Raw genomic sequence first — 10402 nt, 5'->3', positions numbered from 1 at the left:
TTTTCAGCCCAGCGGATTATTTATTTTGTTGTTTTTAATTTCTCCAAGGTTCCTTTCGGGTGTTCAGTCCAGTAGCATTTTTTCCAACGCTTGGGGTTCTTTTGGCATTTTCAGCCCAGCGGATTTTTTTTTTTTGAAGAAGAAGAAAAGAGTGACAAAGGAAGAGGGGGAGAAGAAGAAGAGTCAAAGGTTCCCCGCCTTTCTTTTCTTTTCTTTAGCAACTCACCTTAAGATTATGTAAGAACTCGATCATCTTTCCCTCCTCCAAGTGGCAAGGAGCTTCAAATATCGGTCTTCCTCTGATTTCCCTTAACCCAGGTTGGCATCCAAAATCTCTTTAACAATGGTTGCTGAGTCTCCATTGAACTTTTTCTTTAAACTGCTCCACTTGAAACTTGATTTTGGGACTACAAATTACTCTCAGTTTCCTAATCTCTCAGTCTTCTGTATGAACGGATAGGCTCATCAAGGTTTTCTCATTAATGGAGTATGTTATATTACACATTAGGCATTAATGCCTTTTGAAATATGAGCATTTGGTTATTTGAAAGGGGTGAGTGATCACCCAACTCCTTTTCAATAATTTTTTTCATTGCAAATTTTGAATTGTTTTTCGGAAGTTAACTCCATAGTAGGCTCCTGCTCAGTGCTCGAGCTTAGGTGAGACTCTGGCACCAGAAAAGAGATTAAGTTGATATCAGATGACCTTACCACATCTTGGGAGTCAACGAAGAAGGGTTCAATCTCATTAGTTGGCCTTATTGTATCCTCTTCATGAGAGGAGTTTGCCTGCCCTTATTGAATATTTTGACTGGGGTTGCCCCTGTAGGGCTTTCTGTTCCGTTGGGAACTTGTTCTTCACATGATGAATTCCCTTGATATGGTGGTGCTCCGGTTATCAGAGTTGTGCTCATGTCGTTAATGTTGGTGGATCATTCAAGAAATCTTGAAGTGGGCCCTTTAGAATTTCCAAAGGTTCGAGCTTTATCAACTCTAGTGAAGATGTCAAATCTTTGAGAATAGTCAAATTTAGGCTCTTTGCTTCTCCATCATCTATAACTAGGTTCACTTCGAGAGGTGACTCGGTTAAATCTTCTAAGCTTGGCTCCTCATCCCATATTGGTGGGTTGGCAAATAAGTCTAATGAAGGTGGCCAAGGTGGGCCCCTTGAAATTTCCAAAGGTTCGACTTCTTTTGATATTTGAGGTGTTGGCCCCTTGTTTGGAAGCGTAATGGGAGACTTTGGAGTGTTGACCCCTTGTTTGAAAGATGATTCCTTCTCGTTGATCTGGATCACATCAATTTCTAACACGTCGTCCTCATCATATTGATCCCTCGTAGGTGGATCCTCAAATGATATATCCCTGGGATTAGGGTATTCTCTTGTCTCAACACTAGACTGAAAGAGTGAAGGAATGTCATAGCTACTGCCAGATGGAGTTTACCCTCTAGGTGGTCTTAGGCTCGAGTGATGATTAGAACTAAACCTCTGCCTCGTAGTGGATTGGATTGACAAGCTAACAACCTTAGGATTATCCTGGTTTGAGCTAAAATGTTGGACTTGGCCTAAGGCTTGAGCTTCTGACCTGATTTTCATGGATTGAATGCGCTAGATGGTGTATCCTCTATTGAGCAGGTCTTGAAAGTAAGCATGCACTTAAGGATTGTCTTTATATCGAGTTAAGTCAAAACCCTGATCTTCACTGGTGATGGGTTGCTTAGATAGACTTTCCTTACTTGTATGCGAACCCACTCACCCACTTACTGGCTGATTGCCAAGACTGGAATGTTGAGCTGCTAATTGACCATCACTACTCACACGACTGAGATCGACTGACTTAGAGATTTGGGTCGGGATCTTATTCTTGTTGTGCTGTCTGGATTTGAGGTTAACTCCTGTGTCTTGGAGGATTGCCCCCGACCCCCTTGACTATTCAGGGTATTATGAACCTTATTAACTAGGTGGTTCACGACTTCTAAAGGGTGGCCTTGAAGGTGGCTTAGATGGGTAGGTTTGATTCTATGTGGGTCGAGAGTCGGCTCAAGGACACGAGTGTTATGGATGATTTGTGAGGAAGCATTGTGACAGTGCTCTCGGACTGATTAGGTCCTTTGGATCTAGACTGAGTTGGGGCCATAGGGTTGGACCTTGCTCTGCTATGATCTTCGGTCATGATTCCTAGACTCAGTGAGATCCACACTCGACGCCTTAGGGTAGACCTAGTCTGACTCTAGGGGCAAAAACCCTAACTAAGACATAGGCTAAGACTAGACTGGAACCTAAACTTGCTAGACTCAGTAGTTTTTGGTTCAGACTTTGAACTAGGGTAAGCCTAGTCTAGCTCTAGAGGCAACGTTATGCTTAGACCTACTCTAAAACCTAGACTAAGATCTAGACTAGATGGTGCACGAGTCTCGGCTCGGATCAATAGTGGGTCTAGGTTTGGAGGGGTAAGCAACCCTAATGTTTTTTTTTTTTTAATTGATGAAACATAGTTAAACTAATTTTTTATATTTTTATCTTGTTAATCTTGATGAAATAAGACCACTTTAACCTTGGAAGAAGCAGGAAAGAAAAATATTTATGATGAAATAAATTAAAATAAAGTCTAAACAGAAAGCCCAAATTGAATTGAAAAATATTTTTTTTGTATTTTTAAAAATTTTATTTTGACCTGAATGTTTTTGTGCATTCACAAAACGGACCCTAGAACAATTCCACAAAGTTTCAGAGGTTTTTGAGACCTTTGAACAAGGGCAGTGTCGCCCAAAAAAAGCAAGGTTTCGGAGCACTGAAACCCAGGATTCTGGTCACAGACGACTTTTTAGGATCTTTTGTGACTGAAAACAGTGAAAAGCAGTGAATAAAAATTGTACTTTGATGTTTAGAGAAAGTTCGAAATAGCCCCACGGTAGGTGCCAAACTTTTTACAATGAAAATCTCACAGATCTTCTGATGAAGATCTCTCAAAGTTTAATACCTTAAACTAATAACATAGATGTAAATAAAGTGGTAGAGAAAGTGGGACTGATCGAATTCATATCTGAGGCCAGATCTGCCCGAAAACGAGCAGATCTACTATCAGATATGTGGCAGAGCCAACATGATCCAAAGCATTAAAATACAATTTTAAGACAAAGTTTACCGATCAAAATAAATAAAAACATAAATAAAACAATAAAAAAGAGAGAGGAAGAAACAATACCAAACCGGGCCGGATAGCCAGAGGGCTCGCCCGTATCAGAACCGGTCCTCTTTGCCTTTTTTATTCAGATGTTGACCAGCAGATCTCTAGGTTAGAAAGGTCAGATCTAGGGTTGTTGTACCCTAAGTCTAGTTTTGATCTAGAGTTGTTGTGCCCTAGGTCTAGGTTTTCTCAAGCTTGGGGGTTATGACTTTTTTCTTCTCTAGGGTTTTCAATCTAGAGATTTTTCTAAAGTCATTGGTTTTTCTCGGGTCTGGAGGAGAATTTCCTTAGTTTTATAAGGGTTTTGTGATCTCCAGAGGTTGAATATGAATTTTTATATTTTCTCTAATTTTTTTGGATTTTTGGGAATTTTCTAAGGGTTTTTTCTATTTTTGGTATTTTTGGATAATTTTCTTAATTTGGGGAATTTATAAGGTTTTTTTGGTCTTTTTTTCTCTCTCTTTTGGGTTAGGGAGATGGGGTATTTATAAGATTCAATTGATGATTTTTTTTAAATTTTTTGGAATTTTTTCAGAATTTTTTGGATTTATCTTGAAGTTTTAGCCTTATCAAATAAAAAAAAACGCATTTACTGCATCATTTGATGCGTTGATTGTGTCATCAGCCTACGTCTGGGCCTGTCGGGCCCGTTGCAACCCGGCCTATGGCTCGACAGTTGGGTCTTACAGGGACTAAATTGTTATTTGTTATATCGTTTTATCCGTAGTTCTGATTCTGACGATTCTTGGACCATTGGAAAGCTCTTGGGCTTTACTTCAAATTGGAATAAGATTTAGGTAGTTTTGGGGTAATTAAATTGGGTCTACTAGGATAATGTGATCCTAAAGGTTTAGAAAACCATAGAATTTGCTAGATTTAAAATGGGGTGTCTACAAAGGTAGAAGAAAAGATGAGCAGCAATAAGAAATCAACAATGTATATTGAAGGACCTTATCCTTATGGTTGTCAACATAAGATTGAAGCTTATCACATCACGAGAGACTGTATAGACCCCACCCCTAATCAAGAGAGGGGTTCACACCTTTTTGTATAATTCGCAATCTTTTTTTATAAGCTCTAAGGGCTGAGCATTGATAAGTGACATAAAAGAGTGAGAGAAGAGAGATTGTAATAGAGAGAAGAGAGAAATTTATTCTGTAGACCCACATGAGACTCGTTCTCGACGAGGGAAGCAGACATCGAAGTGATATTCTTGCAGAAGATCAGTTATATAGGTTGTTGTCCCATTGATATTACTTACTTTATTTTGATATGTCTACGTAGTCCCCTTCTTAGAAACAAATGTATAGGTCCCAAGCCTAGAATCAAGGGTAGTCCGTCTTGTGTATTTTGCTTGATTGATATAAATTATAATAGGAGATTAAACTCTTGGAATTACTCCGTTCCCAATAATACATATTTTAAAAACCCTATATTTCTGTATTATGGAAATATATGGGCGAATTTAACCCCGAACGTGATGTTCTCTTATAAAAGAATTAACTGAAATCTATGCTTGTTTTCAATATTTTAAAACATCCCTCTTTTTAGCTATTGACATTTCGGAGCGTCCAAGGACCAAGATAGCTTTAGTATATAATTTGATGGAAAGAGCACTTTGACATCGGCTTTATGCTGATATATGTGATGGATGAGTTATTAATTGTATGCGTCTCTTGACTAATGCCAAAAGATATTGTACGAGTATACAATCCCCTTACTCCCTTGGCTAAAACTCCATCTAAGATTAATTTTAGGATCTTAAATTTTGGAGATGTAACTTCTTTAATTTATAGATTAACGTAAATTAAAAGAAGTTCCTAGTTGCACCTTTTATACATTTAAAAAAAAAAAAAAAAAAAAAAAGAAGACCATGTCTCAAAAGTGTACAGAGCACCTAACTTTTTAGATGTGAGATCAAATCGTTAGAAAACTCAAATTTCAGATATTTTCTTTTGAGAATAGTCATCATGTAGTTCTTAGGTGATTCCCAGACTTTTATATGGAAAAAATTTCCTCTCATGTTGTCTTTTGATCGAGCGTATAGAAGTAAACTCTATTCCCAAGGGAGATGTGACCCCACCCACATCTATAATATATATGACCCATAGTCTCAGCCATCCAATTTGAGTAGATGGCTAAGATGGTTTGAGTCTCAGTGTCACAAATTGGTTTTTAACCTTTAGATCTTGATCAGATGGCTCATAATTTTTTATTTTTTATTTTTATTCGATAAATTGTTTTAAAACAAAATTTGGGGCATGCATATATCTTACAGAGGCACACATTATAAAAATAATGATAAAATATTTTTGGTGATACAAAATTATCAGAATACCCCTAAAAATTTTAAGGATATTTTGGTCATTTATTTTTATATAATATATATATATATATATTTTTTTTTTATCATTTTTTCCCGATCACCTTAACTTTATGATGGGACGTCCAAAAATATTTTGTAGAAAAAAAAGAAAACTTAAACACTGATTGGCGTGACATTGGGGTATGAACAATCGTAGCCCTTCGGTTAACATTGAAGACCTAAAAGGTGGGTCACATGTTGTTGGGACACATTTCCCTTAATTAATAGTGTGTCGCCTCCTTGTTCCAAAGCGTAATGAATTACGTAGTTTACCAAAAGGTCAATATCATGCGCCCTCCTCTATGCCCGAATATACTTCCACTTTCTACTTCCACTTTCACTTGATCCCAACAATATATATACACATATATCCAAATAGGTACTCCATTTTAAGAAGTGAAAGAGATATCAATGGACCAGTTTTTGGAGCGCGTATTTTCATATGAGCATATTGTATACTTGCTTGTGTAAAAGACTAGGGAAGATAGCTTCATCCAAAATTTTGTTCTATCCAATTCTTTTTTTTTTTTGAATTTTGAGTTTGTAACACTTATATCTCACTTTTAAAAAATTTGTACAGTTTCTATTCGATCTTGAGACATTATTTTTTAAGCCCATAGAGAATGCAATTTAGAATTTTTTTTTTTTTAGTAAAAATAGCACATGAGTTGAAGACGCTACATCTCTAAAATTGAGGTCCTAAACATTCTTCTAGATTGAGTTTTGGCCTAAGGAGTAACTAGATGGTATGATCCCTTGGGAACATAAGATCTTTTGGCTTGTAATAAAGGGTGAAGTATGGGTAAGCTTGTCTCGTTATATTGCTAGAGATGCCATTCCGTTATAAAAAACTTTAGGATAGATTCAAAATCTATTTTTATCCTTAGTTATAAGTTTTAAAATTTTAAACAATAGTTCCGTTCTAACGTATCAATAAACACTTGAAAACGTTGAAAATAAACGGTCGAAATAATTTATTATAAACATATAATTTTTCTCGTATATGACAGGCCGACGAGGACCGACTCCGCTCGCTCCCAATCCTGGACCACCGCAAATTTCACTTGCGCCTCATATGGCGTGTGCGGCTTGCAAGCCACTCTCCCTCTCCAACACCCCTTATGTCCACACATGTCAATATGTTGGGGCCCTCATTTCCCCTTCCGATCCTTTCATTACTTGCTTTAGTGGTTGGGTTTAGCTTTCCACTTCATGTGTTCCTAAAATATTGAGATTCCTTTGAGGCCATAGGCAAATTAGGAGTCCATATCTTGTGTTTCCGGCTCAATTCCTTTGTGCCCATAGGCAGATTAGGAGTCCACTTCATGTGTTTCAAGTTCAATATTTTGATTCCTTTGAGCCGAAGGGCAAATTTGGAGTCCACGTCAAGTTTTTCTAGCCTCACCAATTTCATGGATTTCCATTGTATTATTTGTATAAGGGTGTAACACCTTAAAAAACCACTAACGATTTAAAAACGGGTAGGGGTCCATCAGCCCCACTGAATTACCCAAAATCATACAAGCATCAATAGTGAACGATCGTAGTAAGAAACATCTTTAAACATCATCAGGCGTACATCTGGTGTCATAAATTGTTACAATGGCCTAAAAGTCGATTTTCGCCCTAGTTATGAGCTGATGTAAAAACTCTAAAAAATCTTGAAACTAGACGATTGCATTATAAGATGTACTATTTTTAAGACTTAAGTTCTTTTTTTTTCATATCTCAACATCTCAAGGTTGAGATAATAAAGTGGAAAGTTTTCAAGCTTAGAAGCAACCTTTTCTAGCGGCTTTTTAATGTGTATACAGCGATGTAGAATAAATTGAGAAGAAGAGGCAAGAAAGAAGAATATAGCTTTACGTGGTTCGGTCTCACCTACATCCATGGTTGAATGGCATCCAGTCATATCCATTATTCCATTTTTCCATTCACCCAATATTAAATATAAGATACAAGATAACAACAAAATATAAACTGATTCCCAAAATATATTCATCACCTTTAGTTATCCAAAAATGGGAGATTTGGGTTACTATCTGCGTATCATGTTTGAGTAACTAGTTGTACACAGTTACAACTAGCTATACACGTTTTCATTTCAACACTCCACCTCAAGTTGGAGCGCTAATATCTACCAAGCCCGACTTACTTCATGTTCCTTGAAACTATACTTTGTTTTGTGGCCTTTGTAAGGATATCAACAAGTTGATTTTTGCTTATGACAAATGAAGTAGTAATTTCCTTGGCTTGAACTTTCTCTCTCACAAAATGACAATTTGTTTCTATGTGCTTCGTCTGCTCATGAAATACGGGATCTGATGCGATATGTATAGCCACTTGGTTGTTGCAGTTCATAACCACTAGACGCAAAATATTGAAACCTATAGCTCTGAGAAAAATTTTTATCCAAATTAAGTTGCAGGTTATAGATGTCATGGATCAGTATTTGGCCTTTACACTAGATCGAGCAAACACTTACTGTTTCTTAGTTTTTCAAGTTACAAGGTCATCCCCTACAAATGTACAATACCTTGTGGTGGATCTTCTATCTGTAGGGCTACCTGCCCAATCAGCATCAGAACAGGCAATAACATCAGTATGACCATTCTTTTTCATTAAAATTCCCTTTCTAAAAGATAACTTAAGGTACTTTAAAATTCGATTGACAGCTTTAAAGATAAGAAGTTTTTGGAGAATGCATGAATTGACTTACTATATTGATCGCTTAAGTAATATTGGGTCTAGTGACAATGAAATATATAAGTCGACCAACCGAACGTTAAAACATCCCAATATCTTCCAAAGCTTTGCTTGAGTCTATATTAGCTTTATAATGTACCTCAATTGGAGTATCAATAGGTTTATACCATATCTTGGTAGTTTCGCGCAAAAGGTCTAAAACATATTTCCTTTGCAATATAAAAATTCCTCTATGAGAGTAAGCAACCTCAATTCTAAGAAAATATTTGACTTTTCCGAAATCGTTAATATCAAATTTCGTATGAAGGTAATCTTTCACTTATGTTATAGCATTTGAATTACTTCTTGTTATAACAATATCATTAACATAGATAAGAATAATAAATATTCTCAGATTGCCTTATTTTTACAAGCATTAAAAAGTGCTTAACTTAACTTTGCAAACCATGCCCTGGGAGACTATTTAAGGCCATAGATTGTTTTTCTGAGCCTGCAAGCGAGAATTTTGTTGCTACTTGAGGATGACCAGGAGGAAGTTTCATGTAAACTTCTTCTTCCAAATCTCCATGCAAGAAGGCATTTTTTACATATAATTGATATAATGCCAGTCATTGTTGGTAGCAATAGAAAGTAAAACCCACACAATATTCATTTTGACCACATGAGCAAATGTTTCCTTGTAGTCAATACCATAGATGCGGATGAATCCCAAAGTCTCACCTTGTATCTCTCAATACTTCCATCACTTTTGTATTTCGTTTTATAGACCCATTTGCTTCCAACTATTTTTTTTTCTTTAGGAAGAGCAACAACATCTCAAATATGATTTTTTTAAAAGCAACAAGTTTCCCTTTCATAACAGTCCTCCATATTCCCCGTTCATAGGGGTCCTCCATTCTGCATTTGAATTAGCTTCCTCAAAGCTAGTGGGTTCTTTAGTTGAGGAAATTTTGGTAGAAAAAGCACAATATTTAAGAGATAATTTCTTAAGATCCATCTGTTTTTCAATAGGGTAGCGAATTTTGGGATTGCTTTATTTAACATGATATGTATAGTAATCGTTTAAACCAGGAGGAAGTTGGCTACTAGGACCTAATTGTCTTAGCTAAAAGTCTTGAGGAATCATTTCTCCTTGATATTCATTTGATTGAACCTCCTCATTGAAGTCTTGTGGTATTCCAAAAATAGATTCTTCAGGTATTTCCTGATTAGGCGTATTACTCTTAATGACTTTGACTCTAGAATTAAGACCATCTATTTTTTAGAGATCTTGGGTAGATATTGATTTGCTAATCTTCCCTTGAGGCTTATGAGTTTGAAAATAAGGAATTTGTTCATTGAATTCAACATTTCGAGAAACATACATTTACCAGGTTTTTGGGTCATAGCATTTGTACCCTTTTTGGTAGGTGAATATCCCATGAATATACATTTAATGGCTTGTTTATCAAGTTTGTCTCTGTGATTTTCCAATAAATGCATAAAGCATTCACAACCAAATATTTTTAAATGATGAACAATAAGAGGGCAACCATGCAACATTTCATAGGGGCTTCTATTATCCAAGATTCTAATCGGTAATTGATATATAAGATGACAAGCAGTAAAAATACCCTCAGACCAGTATGATTTAGGAACATTCATTTGAATAAAGGAAGGCACGTGTCACTTCAAGATGTCTATTTTTCCTCTCAACAATTCTATTTTGCTGAGGGGTTGCTACACATGACATCTGATGAATAATCCCATGATCTATCAAATATGAAGAAATTTTTTTATTTGTATACTCTGTACCATTATAACTTTTGAAAAATTTCACCTTAGTATCAAATTGATTTTTTTTTATCATGGAATGGAATTTCTTATAAGCAATGAAGACCTCACTCTTAAATTTCAATGGATAAATTCAAACATAATGAGTGTAATCATCTATAAAGGAAAACACATATCTAAAACAAGAAAAAGAATCCACTGGAGCAGGTCCCATAAGTCTAAATAAATGATATCAGTCAGAATTTGAAATGGAAATCTGGTATATTTAGCATACCGATAGACTTCATAGGATACAAATGATGCATCAATACTAGAGACCACATGTTTCAAAATTTTATCAGATGAATGTCCCAATCTACAATGCCATGTA

This window comes from Amborella trichopoda, chromosome 2 (genome assembly GCF_054954075.1).
Source record: "Amborella trichopoda isolate Santa Cruz 75 chromosome 2, AtrichopodaSantaCruz75HAP2 v2.0, whole genome shotgun sequence".
NCBI classification, from domain to species: Eukaryota; Viridiplantae; Streptophyta; class Magnoliopsida; order Amborellales; family Amborellaceae; genus Amborella; species Amborella trichopoda.
This window is presented reverse-complemented; position numbering follows the sequence as displayed.